Below are 26369 nucleotides of genomic sequence, written 5' to 3'. Positions count from 1 at the left end.
ATAAAGAGAAATTAAGTACTGATACATGCTACAACAAAAATGAACTCTGAAAACATTATGCTAAGTGAAAGAGGTCAGTCACAAAAAAACCACATATTATATGACTCGATTTATATAAAATGTCAAAAGTAGGCAAGTATATATATAGAGAAAATAGATTAGTGGGTCACCTAGAGCTGGTGGCATGGTGGGTGGGTAGAAGGACTGGTGATTGGTGAGTGATAGCTACAGGTTATGGGATTCTTTTGGGGGTAATGAAAATGCTCTAAAATTGGTTATGGTAATGGATAAACAACTCTGAATATGCTAAAAGCCACTAAATATACACTTTAGATGAATGAATTGTATGGTATCTGAATTATATCTCAATAAAGCTACTTTAAGAATAAAAATTATATAAGTAAAATTATTTTGAAACTTCTAATTTTCTGTTGTATCTTTTAGATAAGGAGGATCATTTGAGCCCAGGAGTTTGAGACCAGCCTGGGCAACAAACGTGACACCCATCTCAGAAAAAAATTTCAAAACTACTCAGCCATGGTGGTGTGTACCTGTAGTCTCAGCTACCTGGGAGGCTGAGGTGGGAGGACTGCTTGAGGCTGAGAGGTTGAGGCTGCAGTGAGCCATAATTGTGCCACTGCACTCCAGCCTAGGCAACAGAGTGAGACACTGTCTCAAAAAAAAAAACAAACTGATTTTATTCAATCTAATTACCAACTAATTTTACTTGGCAAGTATTTGCAAGGTAGATCTTTCTGAGAAAAATTTAAGTAGGTGAAGTTACTTTGGATGATTTAAGTTACAGTGGAAGTCTGTGTCTTCTCAAAGAAAATATTTTATCTATCTAATACAACTTTGAAACTTATAACAATGTTAAAATAAGCTAGTAATATAAGTAAAAATTAAGTGCTGGAAAAATTTTAAAATAAATAAGAACTCTAGAGTAGACATATTTTTAAATGACTCAGGAAAAAAAATATTTTTGAGACAGGGTAAGCTATCAAGATCATTTTAATCAATCAAAATTTAAAACTTCAAAATTTACTGAAATGATTTTTACTGACTCTGTCACAAATGACAACTCTAGAACAGGGGTCCCGAAACCCCAGGCTGCAGATGGAATGGGTGCGTGGCCTGTTAGAAACCAGGCTGCACAGCAGGAGGTGAGCAGCAGGTCAGCCAGCGTTACTGCCTGAGCTCCGCCTCCTGTCACATCAGCAGCAGCATTAGATTCTCATAGCAGCCCGAACCCTATCGTGAACTGCATATGTAAGTGATCTAGGCTGTGCTCCCTTATGAGAATCTAATTAATGCCTGAGGTGGAACAGTTTCATCCTGAAATCATCTCCCTCCATCCACCACCCCCCATTTCCCTACCCCATCCACGAAACCGGTCCCTGGTGCCAAAAAGGTTGAGGACTGCTTCTCTAGAAGATGCATAGTATCATCCACAAAGCTCCTTAATATTAGGGACCTGAAGAAATACAAAAACTAAAGAATCAACAAAACCCTCTGCCTATCCTACATACTTGATACAATGATTAAGTGATACAATGCATATTAAAATGTTTTCCATACAAAAGCAAGATGTTTTTATAATCAGTAATAATAGTAAGTGATGTTTGGTTTGAGGAACAGTCAGATTTAGAATGTCACAGCTCAGGAAATATTAGTAAAACATTAGTGAAATTTGAAAATTTAAATTTAGGATATCTAGAATTCTTACTTTTTATCAAAAAATTAGGAAGCCCAGATACTTTTGAGTAATAAATATCAATCGAAAGGGTGTTAATATTAAATTAATATGAATTCAATATTGTCCATTAATTATTTAGGGCTAGCCCTTTAAAAGGTAACAAGAACTGATTAACTCTGTATCCAGTAAGGATTAAAGCAGGTAAGGACTTGTACTCTTTCCATTCAGTTGTATATTCATTATTTGATCTGATCTCCCCTTTCCTGGGCACCTTACCAGCTAGCATACAGATACTCACATGCCAGAATAACTGTGTTTCCTACCTACAAGCTAAAGTATTTCTGATCAGCTTTCCTCAATCATATCACAAATAAATCTGAAAATTGGCAAGGTGCAGTGGCTCACACCTGTAATCCCAGCACTTTGGGAGGCTGAAGTGGGAGGAATGCTTAAGCCCAGGAGTTTGAGACCAGCCTAGGTAACAAAATGAGACCCTTCTCTCTACAAAAAATAAAAAATAAAAAATAAATTAGCCAGGCATGGTGCATTCCTGTAGTCCCAGCTATTTGGGGGGCTGAGGTGGGAGGATCGCTTGAGCCTGAGAGATTGAGGCTGCAGTGAGCCATGATTGAGCCACTACACTCTAGCCTGGGTAAGAGAGAGAGGCCCTGTCTCCAAAACAAACAAACAAAGAAAAAACCAAAGAAATTACTTTTAAAAAGTTTCCTCCACTGTTTTAGATTTAAGTTGGAAAATGTTTGATTCTTGTAATAAGCAATAAAAAATTAAAACTCTCCTTCCTCTGCCTTCCTTCCCCACCTACTTGCCTACTCAAAGGCATTGCCCCAGTAATTCTTTCTTCTCTTCTGAGTCATCAATTTGTCCCATTCTCATCTGTATACAAACAAGCTGCTATTTCTCTCATCTTCAAATATCCCCTCTCTTGATCCCATTTATTATCCTTTCAATTTCCTCCCCCTTCTTTCTTCCTCTTTACAACAAACTTGAGAAATCTGTTTAGGTTTATTGTCTTCAATTTATTTGTTGCCATTCTCTCTTGAAATTGTTTTATTCCCATCATCTCCCCAAACTGACCTGAGGGCATACGGACCTTCACATAACGAAATACAAGGGTCGTTTTTCATGTCTCATCTAACACTACCTATCAGCAGCATTTGATGTAGTTATCATGGAATCCTCCTTGAAACACTTAACTTCATTTAATTGTTATATATGGTATTCACTTGGTTTCTCTCCTACTTTTCTGAGTGTTCATTCTCATTCTCTTTTTACAGACTTCGATCTACAATCTACAAATGTTGAGGACTCCAACCTCTTCTCTTTTCTATCTACAATCACTTCCAAGGTGATTTCATCCAATCTCAAGGTTTTAAATAAAATCTCTATATTGGCAATTCCCTAACTTACATCTATTATATATCACTACCTTAAATCTAGACCCATTTACCTAACAAACTACTTGACTTCTCATCTTGGACACTCAATTGGCAACTAACAGCCTGCTATTTACCTTGCCCTGTTTCAAAACAGTGATCTCATTAAAATGCAAGTTAATTCAGGACACTCCTCTGCTCACAACCCTCCAATGACTCTTTATGTCACTCACACGAAAAACTGAAATCCTTACTATGACTTGTAAGCACGGCCCTGCACCACCACCAGAACAGCTCTCTGCCCTCATCTCTGGCTGCACTTCTCTCTTGCTCACCCCCTTGCTTCAGCCACAATGGCCTCCTCAGGTCACTAAAAAGCCAAGCATGAGAGAGTGATGCCAGCAAAATGACAGAGTAGACAGCTCCAAACACCTGTCTCTCCACAGAAACACCAAAAAACAAGCAGGAAGTGTCAGAACCAACTTTATCAGAACTCTGGAAAACAGCCAAATATTTATAACAACCAACAGAATGCTGAAAAGAAAATACTCCCAGCATTCAAGGAAATCTGTATTAAAACACTGGCTAAACACAAACCTAAGTAATACAGGCTTCAGTAACCTCAGACAACAACCAATATAGTCACTACAGAAAATAGTTTGAAAAGTGTCTAAATGAATGACTCCAGCCTTCAACAATCAAGAAGAGCAAATGCTAAGGGAGGGGGTAAATCTTATTTCTGAAGTTAGCACATCACAGTATCAAATGGTCTGGTTTTCTCACACACATACACACACACACGTGTGTGTATGTGCACCCCTGCCCACAATCACACACACACACACACACATACCCTGAAAGCATACAAAGAATAAGAAAGCCCATCCAAAGGAAGAAAAAAGTTGACAGAAATTGTCCCTTAGAAAGTCCATTAGATTTGATGGTCAAAAACTTGAAATCAAGTGTCTTAGATATGATCAAAGAGCTAAAGGAAACCATGGCCCAAGAATGAAAGTAAACCAGGAAAACAGCATATGAATAAAATAATATCAATACAGAAATAGAACATCTTAAAAGTAACAAAATAGAAATTCTAGAGCTGAAAAGTATAATACCCGAAATAAAAAATTCATTATCGTTGTTCAACAGGAGATTTGAGCAAACCGAAGAAATAATCAGCAAACTTGAAGACTTGAAGATAGAAGAATTGAAATTACCAGATTCTCCAATATGAGGATCACCAAGAAAAAATAATGAAGAGGCTGGACGTGGTGTCTCACGCCTGTAATCCCAGCACTCTGGGAGTCTAAGGCAGGTGGATCACCTGAGGTCAGGAGTTCGAGACCAACCTGGCCAACATGGTGAAACCCCGTCTCTACTAAAAAAATATAAAAACTAGCCGGGCATGATGGCAGGCGCCTGTAATCCCAGCTACTTGGGAGAGGCTGAGGCAGGAGAATCACTTGAACCCGAGAGGCAGAGTTTGCAGTGAGCTGATATTGTGCCACTGTACTCCAGCCTGGGTGACAGAGCGATACTCCATCAGAAAAGGACAGGACAAGGAAAGGACAGGACAAGGAGAGGAAAGGGAGGGGAGGGGGGAGGGGAGGGGAGGGAAAAGAAAAAGAAAAAGAAAAAGGAAAAGAAAGAAAAATGAAGAAGAAAAGTGAACCGAGCCTAAAAAAACCTATGAGACGACATCAAGAGAATAAAATATACATTGTGGGCATCCCAGAAGGAGGAGAGAGAGAAAAGGGCAGAAAGACTATTTGAGGAAATAATGGCCCCAAACTCCCCAAATTTGATGAAAGACATTAATCTACATATCCAAGAAGCTCACCAAACTCCGCGGAGGATAAATTCTAAAAGATCACATTGTAACACATTATAGTCAATTTGTCAAAAGACAAAGAGAATCTTGAAAGTGGCAAGAGAAAAAAGACTCATCAAGTACACAAGGGCCTCAACAAGATACAAGTGGATTTCTCATCAGAAACCATGAAGGCCAGAGGTGCTGACATGAAATATTTGAAATGCTGAAAGAAAAAAACTGTTGACTAAGAATTCTATGCAAAAAGCTATTTTTTAAGAATCAAGAGAAATTAAGACCCATGCAGATAAATAAAAGCTAAAGGAGTTTGTTATTAGTAGAACTGCCCTAAAAGACATGATTAAGGGAATCCATTCGGATAAAATGAAAGGACACTAGAGAGTATCTTGAAGCCATATGAAGAAACAAAGAATGCTGCTAAAGGTAATTATATAGGTAAATATAAAGGCCAGCATTATTGTACCTTTGGTATGTAATGCCTTTTTAAAAAATATGATCCTAAAGGCAAATAAATAACCCATTTAAATTTCTGTTAACGAGCACACAATGTAGACCGATGTAATCTTTGATAATAACAATATAAAGGTGAAGAGACAGATGTTTAGGAGCAGAGCATGTGTACACCACTGAAACTAACTTGGCATTTAAAATACATTGTTATAACTTTTGTTAATTATAATCCGCAACATAACCATTAAAGAAATAACTAAAAAATAAACAGAAAAGGAAAGAAGGAAATCAAAATGGCATGCCACCAAAAAAAAAAAATCTAAATATAAGAAATTGGCAGTAATGGATGAATTAAGGAAAAAAGAGCATACGAGACATTAAAAAGCAAAAAGCGAAATAACAGAAGTATGTTTTCTTTATCAATAATTACTTTAAATGTAAATGAATGAAATTTTCTACTTAAAAGGAAAAGATTAGCAGAATGGATAAAAATGAAAACAAAAACATAATCCACCTTATATACTGTTTACAAGAGGTTCCCTCTAAATACAAAGTCACAGGAGGATAAAAAACAAGAAATGAAAAAATATATTCCATAAAAATAGTAACCAAAAGAGAGCTGGGATATTAGTATCAAACAAAATACTGTAAGTAAAAAAAAGTTACAAGAGGGCCTTGCACGGTGACTCATACCTGCCGCAATCCCAGCACTTTGGGAGGCTGAGGTAACAGTATTGCTTGAGGCCAGGAGTTCAAGACCTGCCTGGGAAACACAGCAAGACCCCATTTCTACAAAAATATATATTTTTTAAATTAGCCGGTGTGATGGTGCACACCTATAGTCCTAGCTAACTGGGAGGCTGAGGCTGGAGGATCTCCTGAGCCCAGGAGTTGGAGGTTACAGTGAACTATGATTGTGCCACTGCACTTTAGCCTGAAAAAAAAATGGCTGGGTACGAGAGAGAGAGAGAGAGAGAGAGAAAGGTTACAAGAGACAAAGAAGGACATTACACACTGAGGAAAGAGACTCAACCTACCAATATGATATAACAATTATAAACACGTATGCACCTAACAGACCCACAAAATTTATGAAGTAAAAATATACAGAATTGATGGGAAAAACAAATAATTCTACAATATAGTTGTAGAAAGTTCTACAATAGTCGGAGACTTAAATATCTCATTTTCAATACTAGATAGACCAACCAGACAGAAAATCAATAAAAAAAGAGGACTTGAACAACACTACAAACCAATTAGACCTAACACACATATACAGACACTCTACCTAACAATAGCAAAATATACATTCTTCTGGAGTGCAGATGAAACATTCTCCAGGATTGGCCATATGGTAGGCCACAAAACAATTCTTAAAACATTTTAAAATATTACAAGTATACAAACTGTCCTCTCTGACTCCAATGGAATAAACCTAAATATCGATAACAGAAGCCAAATTAGAAAAATCACAAATATGTAAAAATTAAACAGCACACAATCAATGGGTCTAAGAAGAAATAATGAGGAAAATTAGAAAATACACAAGTGAAAATTGAAACGCAATATAGCAAAACTTATCAGACCCATTGCTTATCAAAGCAATGCTCTGAGGGAAAGTTATACCTGTGAACAACTACATTTTAAAAGATATATCTTAAATTAATAACCTAATTGTACCCCTAAGGAAACAGAAAAGCAAACTAAACCCAAAGGTAGCAGAAGATAATAAAAAGGCAACCAATAGAATGGAAGAAAGTATTTGTACATCATATATCTGATAAGGGTTTAATATCCAGAATTTTTAAAGAACTCCTACAACTCAGTATCAGAAAGACAACCCAATTTAAAAATGGACAAAGAACTTCATTAGATATTTCATCAAAAAAGATACAGGAATGTCCAAGGAGGACATGAAGACACTCAACATCAGTCGTTAGTGAAACACAAACAGAAATCACAATCAGATATCACTTCACACCTACCAGGAATGGTATAAAAAATAAACAACAAGTGTTGGAGAAGATGTGAAGAAATTGGAACCCTCATACATTTCTCATAGGAAAGTAAAATGGTATAGCCACTGTGGAAAATAGTGTGGTGGTTCCTCAAAAAGTTAAACAAGCCAGACGGGTACATGTGTGCCTGTAGTCCCAGCTACTCAGGAAGCTGAGGCAGAAGGACTGCTTGAGCCCAGGAGGCCAAGGCTGCAGTGAGCTGACTGCGCCACTGCACTTCTGCCTAGGTGACAGAGTGAGACCCTGTGTCTAAAAAACAAAAACAAACAATAAACTAAATAAGCAAAATTTTATATATTTTTTTGGAGGCAGAGTCTCACTCTGACACCAAGGCTGGAGTGCAACAGTGTGATCTTGGCTCATTGCAACCTCTGCCTCCCGGATTCAAACGATTCTCCTACCTCAGCCTCCCGAGTAGCTTGGCTTACAGATGCCCACCACCATGCCCGGCTAATTTTTTTTTTTTTTTTTTAGTAGACACAGGGTTTCACCATGTTGGCTAGGCTGATCTTGAACTCCTGACCTCAGGTGATCCACCCACCTCAACCTCCCAAAGTGCTGAGATTACAGCCATGGGCCACCGCGCCTGGCCTAAATAAGCAAACATTTAAAAAAGTTAAACAGAGAATTACCTTATGACCCAGCAATATCACTCCTAGGTACATACTATTCACCAAAAGCAACTGAAAATAGGGACTCAAACAGAGAACTTGTACATGAACACTCATAGCAGCATTATTCACAATAGACAAAAGCTGGAAACAATCCAAGTGTCCATCAACAGATATTTATAATAGAATCTTACTCAGTCATAAAAAGTAATAAAGTTTTGATACATGCCACAACATGGATGAACCCTGAGAACACTATGTTCAGAGATATTAGCAGGCAGACACAAAGCAAATATTATGATTCCACTTACATGAAGTATTTAGAATGGGAAAATTCACAGAGACAGAGGTACATAAAACTAAATTAGAGGTTATTGGGGCTAGGGGAAGGGGAGAGTAGAAGTTATTTGGTAACGGGTACAGTGCCTTGAGATGATAAAAAAATGGCAACAGGTAGTGGTGATGGTTGTACAACACTGTGAATGAAGTTGATGCCACTGCGCTGTATACTTGACAGTTAAAGTAGCACATTTTGTCAAATGGATCTTACAATTAAAAACAATCTTGAAAGTCAGGAATATACGTTCTTCCAGGACTTTGTATTTACTGTTCCCTCTGCTCAATATACTGTTCCTTCATTACAGTAAGTTTTCTCAAAAGTGACATTCCTAGTGAGGCCTTTCCTGATTGCCCTTTCTAAAATGTCATTATTTCCCTCTCCAATGCTTCACACTCCCCCTTCCTTGCTTTATTTTTCTGACTTAGTACTAGCTAACATTCTATAGTTTACATATTATCTTAAAGCCTACACTTCCCATAAAATTTAAGTCAGTAATTTTTATGTAATGTATCCTTAGTATCTACTAAATAGTAGCACACAGTATCAGATAGTAAGTATTTATTCATGAAAATGACAAACTTTTTTTTTGGTGGGGGAGAGGGAATGCTACATAAGGCAGAAACTGGGTTTAAAAAAATATTTTGTGAAACTTTAAAAAAAAATAGCAACAGTGATTATTTGGACATTGAGTTTATGGTCCATTAAAAAACCTTTTTTTAATGTGGTAAAATACGTGTAACAAAAGTCACCATTCTAACTTTTTTTATTTGAGACCATCTCACTCTGTCCCCCAGGCTAGAGTGCAGTGGTACGATCTCGGTTCACTGTAACCTCTGCCTCCCAGGCTCAAGAGATTCTCGTGCCTCAGCCTCCCAAGTAGCTGGGATTACAGGCATGTGTCACCATACCTGGCTAATTTTTGTATTTTTTTGCAGAGATGGGGTTTCGCCATGTTGGCCAGGCTGGTCTCAAACTCCTGGCCTCAAGTGATCCACCCGCCTCGGCCTCACAACATGCTGGGATTACACGCATGAGCCACCAAGTCCATCCTCGCCATTTTTAAGTATACAGTTCGGTAGTGTTAAGTATATTCTCATTGTTGTGCACCAATCTCTGGAACTTTTTAATCATATATATATACATATATATATACACATACACATATATATACATATATATATACACACACACATATATATATATACACACACACACACACACACACACACACACACACACATATATATATATATATATATATATATATACACACACACAATTTTTTTTTGAGACAGTCTCACTCTCACCCAGCCTGGAGTGCAATGGCATGATCTCAGCTCACTGCAACCTCTGCCTCCCAGGTTCAAGCGATTCTCCTGCCTCAGCCTCCTGAGTAGCTGGGATTACAGGCACCCGTCACAATGCCCGATTAATTTTTCTTTTTTTTTTTTTTTAGTAGAGACAGGGTTTCACCATTTTGGTCAGGTTGGTCTCGAACTCCTGACCTCGTGATCCGCCCACCTCGGCCTCCCAAAGTGCTGGGATTACAGGCGTGAGCCACTGTGCCTAGCCATAAAATTTTAACTCCATACCCATTACCCACCATTTCTCTTAACCCTTACTCCTGGCAATCACCATCTACTGTCATTTCGATGAATATGACAACTCTAGACAACTCATATAAGTACAATCATACAGGATTTGTCTTTTTGTGACCGGTCTGTTTCACTTAGCGTAATGTCCTCAAGGTTCTTCCATGTTGTAGTTAGCATGTGTCAGAATATCTTTCCTTTTTAAGGCTAATATTCCATTATATGTATATTATGGCCCACCTACGATTGCTTTTTCATGAAGATGAAGCATGCTCTGCTATAGAATCTAGCTTTTGGTAGTATACTTAGCTATTTTAAAAGAGGTAGAGTACAAGATGTCTGGATAGCAAATCCCAAACTGTGACCCAATTTTCAGCCAGCCCTATACTGCTTAGGAAACTTTTTTTTTTTTTTTTTTTGAGATAGAGTTTTGCTCTTGTCATCCAGGCTGGAGTGCAATGGTGCAATCTCAGCTCACTGCAACTTCTGCCTCCTGGGTTCAAGTGATTCTCCTGTTTCAGCCTCCTGAGTAGCTGGGATTACAGATGCCCTCCACCACGCTCAGCTAATTTTGTATTTTTAGTAGAGACAGGGTTTCGCCATGTTGGCCAGGCTGGTCTCATACTCCTGACCTCAGGTGATCCACCAGCCTCAGCCTCCTAAAGTGCTGCGATTGGCCGGGCATGGTGGCTCATACCTGTAATCTCAGCACTTTGGGAGGCCAAGGTGGGCAGATCACCTGAGGTCGGTAGTTCGAGACCAGCCTGACCAACATGGAGAAACCCCATTTCTACTAAAAACACAAAATTAGCGAGGCATGGTGGTGCACGCCTGTAATCCCAGCTATTTGGGAGGCTGAGTCAGGAGAATCACTTGAACCCGGGAGGCGGAGGTTGCAGTGAGCTGAGATCGCACCATTGCACTCCACCCTGGGTAAGAAGAGCTAAAGTCTGTCTCAAAAAAAAAAAAAAAAAAAAAGTGCTGGGATTACAAGAGTAAGCCACTGTGCCCAGGCTGCTTAGAAAACTTCTAACCAATGTATTCTGAAAGTAATTCTTTTATATGGACATATAATGTATCTTTGCTTAATTGACTTAATCATTACTTACAATCCTAAATGAACTTTTTTTTTTTTTTTTTTTTGAGACAGGGTCTTGCTTTGTTGCTCAGGCTGGAATACAGTGGTGGCATGATCATAGCTCACTGCAGCCTTGACTTCCTGTACTCAAGTGAACCACCCACCTCTGCCTCCTGAGTAGCTGAGACTAAAAGCATTTGCCATCATGCCTGGCTGATTTTTAAAAATATTTTGTAGGCTGGGCGTGGTGGCTCACGCCTGTAATCCCAGCACTTTGGGAGGCTGAGGTGGGCGAATCACGAGGTCAGGAGTTTGAGACCAGCCTGGCCTACATAATGAAACCCCGTCTCTACTAAAAATACAAAAATTAGCTGGGCATAGTGGGCGCCTGTAGTCCCAGCTACCCGGGAGGCTGAGGCAGGAGAATCGCTTGAACCCAGGAGGCAGAGGTTGTGGTAAGCCAAGATAGCGCCACTGCACTCCAGCCTGGGCAACAGAGCCAGACTCCATCTCAAAAAAAAAAAAAAAAAAATTTGTAGACAGGGTCTCACTGTGTTGCCCAGGCCACAACAAACATTTTTAAAGTAGGACAAAAGGTTCCAAGAGAGAAATTTTATTGCCCCAAAACATAAATTAAAACTTATTAGAACTGTTGTTTTCTTCTTAACAGAGACCAAAATTCTAATCTCTGGTAGTAACTGAATATGTCATAACATATTCAACTCTGGCCCTGTTTCCTCATCAATGACAGGTTTTAACTGGATGCTTGTAAAGGTGTCTTATACTCTATACTTTGGGTTATTTTCTATATTCATATTCAGAAATTTTAAAACTTCATAGCCTCCCAAGAAAATAGTTAAAACACCACCACTACCCTAACCAAAACACAGACATAAGCTTCATTGGGAAGAAAGCTTCATCCTGATTACGGAATAAATGCAAGAAAGCTATGAAGCAGTAAGCTCTATATCTAAAAAGAAAAACTTTTCTGAGATTTAATTAAAATTTTTTTAATTTACAAAAGATATCATATTTCCCCCCCCCCCCCCACTTCAGGAGCTCATCTATAATGTTCTATGCCTAAAATTCCTTTTAAAAAGAAAAAGAAAATGTTTGGGTCATGGGCAAGAATCAGGAAAAATATTTTTAAATGCTGAAAAAGGTCATTACATTAACCGTGGGAGTATCACTGCCCTCATTCCTTTATTTTTCAGTCTAATATGACCTTAACATGTAACAGCATGAGTCCCAGCAAAAATGAGAAACTAAAAGAAAAATCCAACTTGTAATATTTATCCAGAAGTATCCTAAATTATTTTCAGTAGCTAATTAGCAAATCCTTAGGTGTTTTATTAATGTAAAATATATAAAATCATTATGAGGCCGGGCGCGGTAGCTCATGCCTGTAATCCTAGCACTTTGGGAGGCCGAGGTGGGCGGATCACGCGGTCAGGAGATCGAGACCATCCTGGCTAACATGGTGCAACCCTGTCTCTACTAAAAATACAAAAAATTAGCCAGGCATGGTGGCGGGTGCCTGTAGTTCCAGCTACTGGGGAGGCTGAGGCAGGAGAATGGTATGAACCTGGGAGGCGGAGCTTGCAGTGAGTGGGGATCACACCACTGCACTCCAGCCTGGGCGACAGAGCGAGTATCCACCTCAAATAAATAAATAAATAAATAAATAAATAAATAAATAAATAAATAAAATAAAAATAAATAAAATCATTATGAAAGTCCACATAAGGGGCTTTAATGCCATGTATTCCACGTATATACTACTCCATTAAACCCCATCTGTAACTCTGCTGTATGTATCCTTGACATGTTTTTGATAATCCAACTGCATTATCTATACACTTGCTATAGTTTGAATATGTCCCCCAAAGTTTAGGTGTTGGAAACTCAGTCCTCAAAGCAACAGTGTTTCGAGGTGGGGCCTAATAACAGGTGATTAGGTCATGAGGCCTCTGCCCTCATGAATGGATTAATGTTGTTATCACAGGAGTAGGTTAGTTATCAAGATAGTGGGCTTGTTACAGAAAAGAAAATCAAGTTCTGTCATGCCTTGCTCTCTTGCCCCTCTGCCTTCTACTACAGGATGATGCAGCAGAAGGCCTTGCATCAGAGGGCCTTCTTGTGAAGGCTTGTAAGCCATCTTATACCAGATGCAGGCCTCTTGACCTTGGACTTCCCAGCCTCCAAAACTAATAAATTTCTTTTCTGTATAAATTACCCAGTCTGTGGTATTCTGTTATAGCAACATAAAATGGACTAAGACAACATTTGACTGTTTAATGAGAAAATAAATTAGATTCACCAATCAATTAGACAAATATCCGGCAAATATGAGCCAGTCATGGCATAGCTGAAGGAGCTTAGGTGTGGATTCAAATTCTAACTGCTAATTCTAAGCTGTGTAACCTTGAGTGGTTCTTAAAACCTCTCAGTCTAAGCTGGGCACAGTGGCTCATGCCTGTAATCCCAGCTCTTTGGGAGGCTGAGGTGGGAGGATTGCTTGAGACCAGAAGCTGGAGATCAGCCTGGGCAACACAGTCCCATCTCTACAAAAAACAAACAAACCTCAGTCTGTTTTCTCATTGGACCATCTATATCACAGGGTTTAGAAAGGTTGCAGAGTTCAGAAAGAAAATATTCGGGATGGGCGCAGTGGCTCACGCCTGTAATCCTAGCACTTTGCGAGGGCAAGGCAGGCGGACCTCTTGAGCCCACAAGTTTGAGACCAGCCTGGGTGACATGATGAAACTCCATCTCAAAGAAGAAAAAATACATATTCAAAGTCCTAAAACATAGTAAGTACTCAAAAATTATCTATTTCCCTCTCATCGACCTATAAAACTAAAAACATAGATTAAGATTCCTTGTCGACTTACTGAAATATTACCAAGATCCAAGCCTGTTATATCTAATAGTATTGAATGTATTTTCATTTAAAAAATTAAAAATGTTATACCAATCAACAATATCATATTTTATGATATCTAAATTTATCTTTGCCCTCTCAACATATGTACTTCCTATTTTATTCCTTTCCCAAAGTTATCAATGCCCCTCCACTCTTATTTGCCACTCTTATAGGTAATCTATGTTTCCACTACATTGAAATGTTGGCTGAATTCAACAAACTTTCTCACACCTCCATTAATATGTTCTCTATGCCTACAACATCACCCCTTCCACCAGCCTTCCTCTTAATAAAGTAATGTCTTCATGATTAAACTCAGGTACCACCTTTGGGAAGCCTTTACACACTCAAACACTTCAAGTTATTATACACTCATTTTTTTTTTGTATTCCATATTTTACACACTACTTTATCCCTACTAAACAAGATGAGTGCAGAGGCTGGTTCTTATTCATCTTTGTATTCCTAACATCTACTAATTTAATTCCTGCCACACAGTAAATACTCATACGCTTTCAGGAATTCAATAATGCCATGACATAAACAAATAAGTAAACTCCTCAATCCTTACATTATTCTAAAAGCTAAGATTCAAAAGCATTAAGCAACAACATATCATTTTCATGACTTTAAGAATGCCCCCACTGAACTGTACACTTAAAAAAGAGTTAAAATGATTAACTTTGCTACAGATATTTTTACAATTTTTTTAAAGCCCCAGTAATCCAATTTAACTTTAATTCTCATGTATCCCTTAGTGAAAGAATCCTACTTTCATCAAAAAGGAATTCTACAAGGGATCCTATAGCACAGTTTTACAGGCTCTGGAACCAGAATGTTAAGGCTGGAATCCTGGTTGTATCACTTATCAGCTATGTAATCCTAGGCAAGACACTTAATCATTTTGAAGCTCAGTTTCTTCATCTGTAAATAGGGATTATAACAGTACTGGTCTCAAAAAATGACTGTAAGATAATACACATAAAGCACTGTGTAAACACTCTGTTTTCAAATTGGGTTTCATGAAATATTTTGCTTTCATTTTACAAATTGAGCTTTCATGTAAGGTTTTTAAAAAACAAATAAATCTTTGGTTTAAAATAATTTAAACCAAAGGACATAAGCAAAAGGACAAAGCTAAATGGCACTCGTCTAATGCTTACTTATATTATTAACATCTCCCTCTGCAGATAGCCATTTACTAAATTATTTACTTTGTTGGCATTCCCACTTAATTTAGTCTTGCTTTGCATGTCACACAAAGGAAAACTCTTAAAAACACAATCTCCACTTTGGGATTCCAAGGCTGTAGAACCACTTCAGCCCAGGAATTCAACACCAGCCTGGGCAACATAGCGAGACCCAGTCTCTCCAAAACATTTTTAAAATATTAGCCAGGTGTGTTGGCATGTGCCTGTGGTCCCAGCTACTTGGGAGGCTGAGGTTAGAGAATCATTTGAGCTCAGGAGGTTGAGGATGCAGTGAGCTACAATCGATGCTACTGCACTCCAGCACAGGAGATGAGCGAGACTCTGTCTCAAACAAATACAATCTCATCTCTAATCATGATAAAAACTGATTGAGGGTAACGAATTTTGGGCTGATACTGAAAATAGATGACAAATTTCCTAGTTGCCACTGAGTCAGGTCTAGTTGTTTAACTGAAGTGGTCCTGAACATTACACCCAAACAAAATCAAATCTAAATATTCTTTTTTTTTTTTTTTTGAGACAGAGTTGTGCTCTGTCACCCAGACTGGAATGCAGTGGTGTGATCTCAGCTCATTGCAACCTCTGTAGCTGGGATTACACGTGCGTGCCACCACATCTGGCTAATTTTTTGTATTTTTAGTAGAGATGGGGTTTCGCCATGTTGCCAGGCTGGTCTCAAACTCCTGGCCTCAAGTGATCCACCCACCTGGGCCTCCCAAAATACCTGTTTTATAGACATGAGCCACCACTCCCGGCCTAAATATTTATTCTAATGCTAAATTTCAATTCATATTAAAAATAGAAAATTGACTTAAATGCAGAATTTTTTTTTTTTTTTAAGATAGAGTCTTGCTGTTGCCCAGGTTGGAGTGTAGTGGTCGATCTCAGTTCACTGCAACCTCCGCCTCCTGGGCTCAAGCAATCCTGCCACCTCAGCCTCTCGAGTAGCTGGAACTACAGGTATGTACCACCACACTTGGCTAATTTTTGTATTTTTTTGTACAGCCAGGGTTTCGCCATGTTGTCCAGGTTGGTGTGGAACCCCTGGGCTCAAGTGATCCACCCACCTCAGCCTCCCAAAGTGCTGGGATTACAGATGTGAGCCACTGTATCAGCTAAATGCATTATTTTCGAAGGCTTTAAATAGAAAAGTTAAAGACTGAGACTCAGGTTGATTGTCATTACCATCTACTTTGAAGAGTTGTCACAGGATTTCAAAAGAATATGCTCAAAATACAGTAGTAAGTGCTTAACTAAATGTAGCTTTCCCTCTCATACCAGTCACCTCCAGCACCTCTTTTCTGCTTTCCCAAGAGCTTACAGTCATTTAAACTTTCCCATGACCAATAGGCTTCTCTAGACCTCCTCAGATTATTTTGCCTTAAATAATCTCCAATACTGTTCTCTAATCACCTTCAATACCCTTGTGACTTTTTTCATTCATTCAACCTACCATACTGTATTACCATCACCACTGTAATTTTATTGCCAGTCCTTGGTTCAATTAAATTAACATTTTTGGCATATTTATATTTGTAGTATTTATTATATGACTAGCACCTTATTAATACAAGGTTAATATTAATTTATACCCTTTACCTTCAATATGGCCCTTCCTTTGCCTTAGAAATTTTAAAATATATTCCTCTGTTATTAGGCTATCTCACTGTAGTTATTTTATGTTCTCTCCCCTCAAGCCTTCACTCCTAACTTCCCCATTCTTACCTAAGGACAATTTGTTTTCTGAGATTTTCCTGCTGAAATTCACTAAATAACCATCTTTTCAGATGGAAGCACTGTATCTATCTTTGTATCTATCTCTTTTTTCTTCTAGCTATTCTTAAGAGAAGAAAACATGGCTCTTTTCCAGAGATAGATCCTTTACCTCAAAAAAAAATTCCATCTAGCCTTTCAAAAAGACTTACGCCCTCCCACAGCACCTCCTCCAGGATCTTTAACTGCCCCTTTGCAATTGCCTGCTTCTCTTCCGACTTTGAGCATCAGCAGACCAATCTTCCCTACCTTAACACAAATGTAAAAACCAAATCATCCTATTTATATTCTTCCATTCAATGCCAAATATTGAAAATAAGCGATCTGTTGCCTCCATTTTCTAAATACTCATTTACTTGTTAACTTCTTGTACTCTGTAGTTTGTCCCCATAAATGTGTACTTTCAAAGGTAACTAACCTCCTAGACAAATCCAAATGGCTCTCTCAATCCATCTTTGACCACTAAAAAAAGTTATCATCACTAACCAAAGTGACAACAAAAGCTAAAGACAAATTCTATCTTCTATATGAAGCCTCTAATTGTCCATGTGTCCCCATTTATTACATACCACTTAGGCTTTGAGTGCTTTAAGAATCTTCTGAACTCAGTTCAATTAACCCCTTCACCTCCTGGAAATTTTCTTTGCTTCTATGAAACCATACCTTGAATTTTCTTCCCTATGGCTTTCCTTCCTTTTGTGATTCATTTAAAGTAGTTTAATACTACATGTAAGTTTCTACGCAGTGATTTCATGTCTACCAAATCCATTTCATTTCAAATTAAATCAAACCTGACGCATCTTCACTACTATATCCTCCAAATGTGATTTCACTCAAATCTTTGAGAAATTCAAATCTGCTTTTCTTAGAATACTACAGATTATTTAACATCTTTTTCTTACTAATGGTATAAAATAAAGATATAAAGCCCAATTTCCCACTACCTTAAGATCATTTAGCCTCTTAGTGCCCTTCTTGAAGTCTTCAACCTAAGGTATACTAAGAAAGTAATAGCTTAAGTCTCTACTTACAATGTATATCCCCTATCAGTAGCCCTGGGAACTTTGGTCATTACTAACAAATTTCTATTAATCTCAAAAATAATACAGATCTTTGTCATATTTCCCCCCCCTCCTTCCCCAGGAACTTATTTCAAAGTATTCTGTGCATTCCACCTAATAGCTATCAAGTATACCTTGATAAAAGTTCTCTTATTCTCTATCATTCAATAAAATTTCTTTGATTAAGGTTTAGATGTATATTTCATCATTCTTCACACATCATATTCCCTAAAGTTCATTCTGTTTTAAAAACTAAACATTTTTAAGGATCAAGAAAAGACACTGTGTGTCTTGCCATTTATCTTCAAGAACATAAAACTGGGTTCTGTTAGAATCTACTATAATCCAACAGGTACAACATGGGTACTCATTTTTGAACTAAAAATGTTTATATTTGTTATCTCATATTCCTTTGTACTGTATCTCGTTTAGGCAGAAATAGCTATTCATCATCAAATACTCATCTTCAGAGATTAAAGAAGAGCATAAAATTTTTCAAATATAGCAGCATTTTAATCAAATCATACAATTAAATGTGAAGTAACTGGCGCTCTCACCCACTGCTAAAAGGAGTAGAAATTGGAACAACAAATTTGAAAAACCATAAGGCATTACTGCTAAAGTTGAACATACATATTTCTATGACCAGTTTTTCCACTTCCAGAAATACATACTTGACAGAAACGTGGGCACATGTGCACCGAAAGACAGGTGTAGGAATGTTCATATCAGTATTATTCATAATAGTGCAAAACTAAAAACATCCATCATACATTAGAATCAACAGCAATGAGAATGAATAAACTCTTCCTATATAGAAAAATACAGATTAGGCCAGGCACGGTGGCTCACACTTGTAATCCCAACACTTTGGGAGGCCGAGGCGGGCAGATCATGAGGTCAAGAGATCGAGACCATCCTGGCCAACATGGTGAAACCCCGTCTCTACTAAAAATACAAAAATTAGCCGGGTGTGGTGGCGGGTGCCTGTAAGCCCAGCTACTTGGGAGGCTAAGGCAGGAGAATCACTTGAACCTGGGAAGTGGAGGTTGCAGTGAGCCGAGATTGCGCCACTGCACTCCAGCCTGGCGACAGAGCAAGACTCTGTCTCAAAAAAAAAGAAAAACACAGATTAGTCTCACAAAAATAACGTTACTCAAGGAACACTTATTATATGATTCCATTTAATAAAGTTCAAAAATAGGCAGAGCTAATCTATGGTTTTTAGACATCAAGATAATGGTCACCCTATTATCTTGGGAATACAGAATACAGAAAGGGAATAACTAGAAAAGAATATAAGGAAAGCTTTCAGGGTGTCAGTAACAATACTGATTTCAATAAACACTCACCAAAGCAGAATAAGTGTGTTCATATATTGGAATATGTAGTGAATTCACTAAATTATGAAACCCATGAAATAAAGCATTCCCTAATATTAGAAACCTCAGGCAACTCAGTTTCTCTGTACCTCCGTTGCTTCAACTGTAAAACAGACTACACCAAGTCTGTAATCTTAAATTCCTAGATTTTTTTTTTTTTTTAGGTAAAGGTACTCAGTTCCTTAAATGGAAGAAAAAAATTTTAGTGACTACTTGATTGACATTTTAAAGATAAACATTGCAAAGACAGAATTAAAAAAAACCATTTTTTCCTTTCTCTTACAAAAGAACAAGATACATTAGCAGTTATCTTTCAGAATCATAGTTACTGATTTCCAATCGAATAAAATTGAATATTCTTTATACTGCTACTGATTAGTAGGTAAACTAATATGAAAAGACCACTAAACAAGAAAGGTCATCTTTTCTGGTTTCAAACTATGTCCCTTTATAGCAACAACAATGTTTAAAATTACTAGTTTTAAAATGTTTTGAAATATAGTAAAAATCAAACAAAAACCAAACAATATTTGCTTGGTTAACTTCATAATGCCAAATTATAACAGAAACATCAGTATCTGACAGCTATTTGATAAATAATGGCTAGTGATGACTCAACTATAACTTCTACTTATAAGCACCATTAAATGAGAAGCCTCATTAAAAATTATAAATTTATTATCAGGCTCCCTTACAAGCTAATAACTGAAAAGAATGCTACTCTCCTGAGAATATCAAGATTATAAAACTTTTGTATTCTGCACCATCACCCAATACTATATATATCCATTCAATATTATATTGAGTTTCTCTCAAATTTTCATATTTAATATAATCCATTATGAAAATATTCAAATAAACTTTCAAAAACTGAAGTGCATTGTTAAAAAGACCATTTCACCAGTTTTTCTAACATAAATATGAAGCTTGCTTCTTCCTCTCAAATAACACAATATGAATATGTCATTGTATGGTATCACACTTCTAGCTAAACCTATTCTAAGGTGCTTATCATTCAGATAAAGGTAGACTTCTTCTTCTGAAACACTTGTCCAGGGATGGTGTTCAAAACTTGTTTTCTTGCCAAATCTTTCCTTTCCCTCATCTTCATCTCAGTAAATCACACACCACTATCTATCTAGTTTCTCAAGCCAGGAACCAGGAAATCATTTTTGACACTTTTCTTCTCACATCCAATCCATCATGAATCTGTCAGTTGTTCCTCCTCCACACCTCACCATCTCCTTTCTAAAATATATGTATAATCTGGCTACCATCATGTTTTTCCTGGACTACTGTAGTATTACAATATCTTTACTTTCACCCTTGCCTTTCTCCAATCCATTCTCAAAGTAGCATTTTAAAAATGTAGATTAAAGCGTATCACTTCTCTAATTCAAAATCTTCAACGACTGCAATGTCTTTAGTAAAACCTGTAAGTCTTTAATATGCCCTACAAGGCCCTGTATAATCTGCTTTCTATCTCTCATTTCAGCTCATATGGTTTTCTGCCTTATTATGCTTCTGCCATCCTGAACTTTTCATTTCTTTCAAATATTAAGTTCTTTCCTGTGTCATGGCCTTCAAACATATTTTTCTCTCTTCCAAGAAACTCTTTTCTCTCCTGAGCTGTCTTCTTATTCTGTTTCCACTTAGTATCACCAACTGAGGGAAGCCTTCTCTGAGAATACAACATTAATTTCTCCCCATTTTCTCCACCATAGCACTCTGTTCTTTTCTTTCACTGAACTGATCATAAGTTGTAATTTTACATTTGTTTATTTACTTGTTCTTTATCTGTTTGCACTGTTAGATGGTAGGTTCCATGAAGGTAGGGATCACTTATGCACTTAATACATATATCATAAATTAAGGGAGCACTTCATAATATATACGTTTAATGAATAAATGGATGTGAATGACTTTGAATCCAGAGAATAAATTACAGTTCAAAGTGGTTTCCCCTTCTCTGGGTCTCCCATTGTCACTTGATCAGCTTTCCAACTGTTTCTAAAAGAAAGGAATAAAAATTGTTTCTGAAAGCTTAAAGACAATACAATGGAGGAAATGTCAGGAAGTTGTACATGGTATGTCAAATAAGTGCAACAAATAATAATACTAAGATCTCATGGGAAGGAGAAATCCCTAAGGGCTACAAGGACAAGATATGATTTTATTCACAAGGTGGAATTTGACCTGAGTATTCACAGACTGGTAAAATTCCAAGAGGTGGAAAAGTAAGGGAGTGGAGACCAAATAAGGAAGTAAACAGAGGCACAAAGTGCTAGGGAACAGTTATAAAACTGGAATGTGGCACCTTAAATTTACAACGTAAATAAGTGTATAAAAGCTAAATCTTATATAAGAAATCTATATCCCACGTTAAGACAACTTCAAAGAATTTGAAAGGTTAAAATAACTCTATCTCATCAGTATCCATAAATCTCTTCTGACTCCAATCTTTGGCTTCTCAAATTTTCCAAGCACTTACAACATGCTTCCATTAGTTTTTACTCTGACCAACTGCCTCAAGTTTCCATATTCTTACCTGTGTTTTTTATTCACTCATTACCTGATGAAATTTCCCCAGTAGATTAATTCATAGTTTTTCTTTATAGACTCTCTAGGATTTCATTTTTCTTCTCTGTTATTTACGGAGGGTAAGCTTTTTTTTCTATGACATTTCGATCAATAAACACATCTTTAGAAAATCTTAACTTTTCATATGTACCAAAATTTTGTTTTACTATTGATAGATGCAATAGATTTTACTTTAAAATCTGTATTCCTACTTCAGTTCTTGCCTCTTATATTCATATATCGAGCCCCTCCTTCAGCTCTATCCTGTTTCCAGAGGTAAACCAGGAAGGTCTAGCACAGTGCCTTGTAGAAAGCATTCGGTTGCATTAGATAAGAAGTTTGTAGTTAAAAGTTTCTAAAGATACTTCCAAGTTGAAAATTCTATGGTTTCCTTAATCTTATCTTGTCACGGGCTTTTTCCATGGACACCGTTTTCTATCTGTATTCATATCTGCCCACCCCATAATAGTTTTTGATTTCAGAGGATAGACCTCATAGGGTACTTAGAATCCTACAATAGTAAAACTGGAGGAAACAAAGTTTTACACAGGAGGAAACTAAGGCTCACAGATGTCAAGAAACTTAATATTATCTATACAGTTAAGTGACAAAGTCCCGATTCTCTCTAGCCAGCACTCTATCCAAGAAGAGGATTTTACTGGTTATAAAAGCATCATAATTTTTTTTTTCTTAATAGAGACGGGATGCAGTCTTAATAAGTTGCCCAGGCTGGACTTGAACTCTTGGCTCAAGTGATTCTCCTGCCTCAGCCTCCCTATTAAGAGCAGCCCCCGATTAAAGTAGCCTGCTCATACACCTTACTTAGTATGTTTTTGACTAGCATTGCTTTTATCTGATGTTATTTCCTGTGCCCTTAGGATATCATCTCCTGGTCAATTAATCACAAGAGTTTTTTGTTGTTGCTGTTTTTAACTGCAATACTATACATACTTACCTGAAACTGTTCAGGAACGACAGTTACCCTTAATCAAAACTGGGAGGCAACCACTTTTCCCAATGCACTTCAGGTCTGTAATACAGACTTCACGTCTACGTTATATGGTCTATAGTTTATAGGAAACTCTCCAAGGACAGAGACCTGCCAATACTTTGTGGTAAACTATAACTACATAACGTGAATTTTTAAAGCAATAGAAGAAACGGCCGGGCGTGGTGGCGCGCACCTGTAATCCCAGCTACTGGGGAGGCTGAGGTTGGAGAACTGCTTGAACCTGGGAGGAAGAGGTTGCAGTGAGCCGAGATGGCGTCACTGTGCTCCAGCCTGGGTGACAGAGCGAGACTCCGTCTCAATACCAAAAAAAAAAAAAAAAAAAAGAAGAATTAGAAGAAATGGAAAGTCTTCGAAGATACACAATACAGATAGAACTTGCTTCGAGCAATAGAAGTCTTTTATTTAATACTTATCAAATATCGAACGTAAGGCTCCACGCGGCCTGTTGTTACAACACAGCATCTCTAAATTCACGTTCTGAAAACCCAAGGGAAAAGAAACACTATGCAAAAAACATTGCAAAAAACAAAAACATTGCATTGCAAAAAACAAAAACAAACTCTTCCCTCTGCAATGCAGAATCCTCCTTTAAGTTCAGCTTTTGTATATTCAAGTGTTTGCAGACCTAGTGGTTCTTTTAAAACTACCTCTACAGTAATCTAGAGTCTAGGGAATGGGTAACATTACACAAGATAAGCCTTCTTTTCGTTTAAGATCATAGCTGGTTAAGTAGAACTGGAGATTTTAAGAACTGGAAAAAAGGAAAAGGTGAAAGGTAGCATGCAAAATTGAGAAACTAAATTCTGACGGTAATTTTATTAATGAAAATAAACTTTATTTAATACAGGGGAATTCTTAGGTATGAATATTTCACATAAATAAATGTCACAATAGCGTCAAATCCCAGACTTTCAGGAAAGCAACTGTAGCACTGTTAATATCACAACAACAACAACAAAATTCTCATCTACTTTTTTCTGAAAAGTTTTATTTTTCTTAAAAAAGAAAAAAAAGCAAACCAAACCCCCCCCCCAAAAAAAAAATTTAAAAAAATAAAAATAAGAACAAACAGAAACCAGTCTGAGCTGGCAGCTGTGACAGCCAGTGAGACACCCGGGCTTTCCGGGTCGTGCTTGGCTTTGGGCTGGATGTCCACGCAGAGAGCCCTGGAGCCATCCCGCAGGTCCCACACCCAGGTACCCAGAAAACGACCGCGGCCGCACACACGGGGGCTGGCGGGGTCCGGGCCACGCTGCAGACGGGGAGAGGCACTCGGGGTGAGGATCGCGGGGAAGGCACTGCGGTCGGAACCGAGAGGCAAGGCCTGGGAAAGCGCCGGGGACGTCCCCTGCTCCGGGACATCGGGTGCCCGCGCGGGACGCCCTGTCATGACTCACGGAGGAGAGACAGCACGGGCGGGGAAAGAGGCTGCAGGATGGAGGGAAGCCCGACCCTCGGGAGGGAACCCAACCCGGGGGAGGCCCCGACCTCGAGCGCGACGGGGAAGAGGGCCCGCCTTCCCACGCCCTGGCCGCCCGGCCCTCACCTCCACACGACGCAACAGGCGCGGCTGCCGGGTCCCGACCCCGGGTGCTGTGGGCCGGGGAGCGGGGGCAGCAGCCCGCAGCCATGACAGGCGCGGAGCGGGCCGCGGGCGGGCTGGGCCGCACGTGCGGGCAGCGCCCCCTGCCCGGCCTCCCCGCGGGCCCGCCCGCCCGACCCCGGCCCCAGGACCGGATCCCTCACCTCAGGCGGCGGCACCGCCCCGCCTGCCCCTCCCCCCTCCCCCCACCGGCCAAGCAGCGGCGGCGGCGGCGGCGGCTGCACGTACTCACCGCCGCTCGCTGACTCTCGCGCTTCGCCATGACTGAGGCGCCCCCGCCGCCCCCCGCCTCGACTGAGACTGACACTCGCGGCTGGCCGGGAGGGGGCGGCCTCAGGCGACCACCCGTCTGACACGACCCGCCCCCGCATCTCCCCACCAGTTGAGCAGCGGCCGCTGCCCCGCGGTGCCCCCGGGCTTCCTCCCCACGCCCGAGGCGGTGGGTGGCAGCGGCGGGCGGCGGCGGCACTTACCGGCTGCGCGGCCAGGCCCCCCTGTCAGCGCGGGGCAGGGAGGGAGTGGAGGGAGGAGTGAAGGGGCACCGCCTCCCCCGCGCCGCCACGCACCCGCCTGATTGGCCCAGTTCACTCCCCCAGCGCGACCCCACCAGCCCCTGCGAGCGGCACTCCGGCAGCACCGGCGCGCTATTTGCATATTTGTGCCCGCGCCGCTGATTGGTCCGGGCGCGGAGGGGCGGCCGTGACCGCCGCCGCTCCTGCCGCGGCTCCAGCCGCGTCGGGCTTCCTGAGAGGGAGCGTCCCCTTCGCCGCTCCCCTTCCCTCTTGGCGCGGCCCGACCCAGGGCGGAGGGCGGTGCGAGGCGGGGTCGTTGCTCCACTCCAACATGGCCCCGCCGCGCCACCGACCCAATCGCTGGCGCGGTTACTCCCGGAGCCCTGGGCGGCCTCGGGGCGGGGAAGGCTTGGGGCCGGGCGCCCTCTGGCCGGAGCGCGGGGCAGTGCAGTGGTCCGGGCTCCCCCGGCCGCCCCGCCGCGGCCGCCACGTCAGGCCGCGCCCTCACGGCGGCCTCTCCCCTCGCGCCGCCCGCCCCGCGGCCCCGCCGCCACGTCAGGCCCCGGCAGGGCACGCCCCAGCCGCGAGCTGACCAGTGGCGGGGTCGGCGCCGAGGTCACTCACATGCAGGGCATCTCTCGGGCAGCTCGGGTCCGCCGAGGAAGGGCGAGAGTTTCCAAAGACGTCCTTCTTAAGGAGCCGTGGATTTAGTCCCACGTTCTCCTTTCGCGCGGAGACCCGGGTGTCACGCGCCCGTGCTGTAGAATCGGGAGCACGGAGCGTGTCGCGATGATGCAGCGATTGAGCCCAGGTGCCAGCACCTGCAGTAGCCGGCGCCCGCCACGGAGACCCAGCCCCACGCCGCCAGCTAGGGGAGAGCGCGCACCTAGGCTGCGGTTGCAACCCTGTCTTCCCGAGGCTCAGGCTCCCGTTCTCCATTGCACAGTTACGAAGGGAGAGAAAAATAAAAGCAAGAATTTAAGAAGAGAGAGAGAGAGCCGTGGGGGAGGGTGATACTGGTTTAGGAGCAGGGGGCGTACTGGAAAACCTGGGTTCCCTCTCGATACATCACGAATTAACTGAATGACCTACATCAAATCCTAGCGTGTCCTAGGGCCTTGGTTTTGCCTTCTGTAAAAGGAAGAGGCTGCACAAGTTGTCCAAAAGTCCTCCAGCTCTAAAATTCTAAGGTTCTCCTCCTTTCAGGTCCTTAGCTGGCTTTCTACCGAATTAAAAATTTAAAACCCATATGAAAACGTGAGCTAGACAAAAGAATTAAATGTTTGAACTTCGGTC

General features: G+C 40.3%; 1 protein-coding gene across 13 annotated transcripts in view; it reads right to left on the bottom strand.

Moving 5' to 3' along the window:
- Window positions 1–26369, bottom strand: part of CHD9 (chromodomain helicase DNA binding protein 9) — a 274384-nt gene that overhangs the window by 173498 nt on the left and 74517 nt on the right. For 3 of the 13 annotated variants that reach the window (XR_010131565.1, XR_010131564.1, XR_010131566.1), the window contains exon 1: window positions 25035–25386. The exons of 3 other annotated variants lie outside the window; for them this stretch is intronic. The gene's annotated coding sequence lies outside the window, so the exon portion shown is untranslated. Of the gene's footprint in view, window positions 1–1377; window positions 1475–23130; window positions 23274–24793; window positions 25387–26369 lie in introns of those variants that run through there. 7 more of the 13 variants (XM_019012644.4, XM_019012643.4, XM_019012645.4 and 4 more) reach the window with 5 other exon arrangements.

Source organism: Gorilla gorilla, chromosome 18, assembly GCF_029281585.2.
Source record: "Gorilla gorilla gorilla isolate KB3781 chromosome 18, NHGRI_mGorGor1-v2.1_pri, whole genome shotgun sequence".
Classification (NCBI taxonomy): Eukaryota; Metazoa; Chordata; class Mammalia; order Primates; family Hominidae; genus Gorilla; species Gorilla gorilla.
Note: the sequence above shows the minus strand (reverse complement) of the source record. Positions and strands in the feature narration are given on the sequence as shown.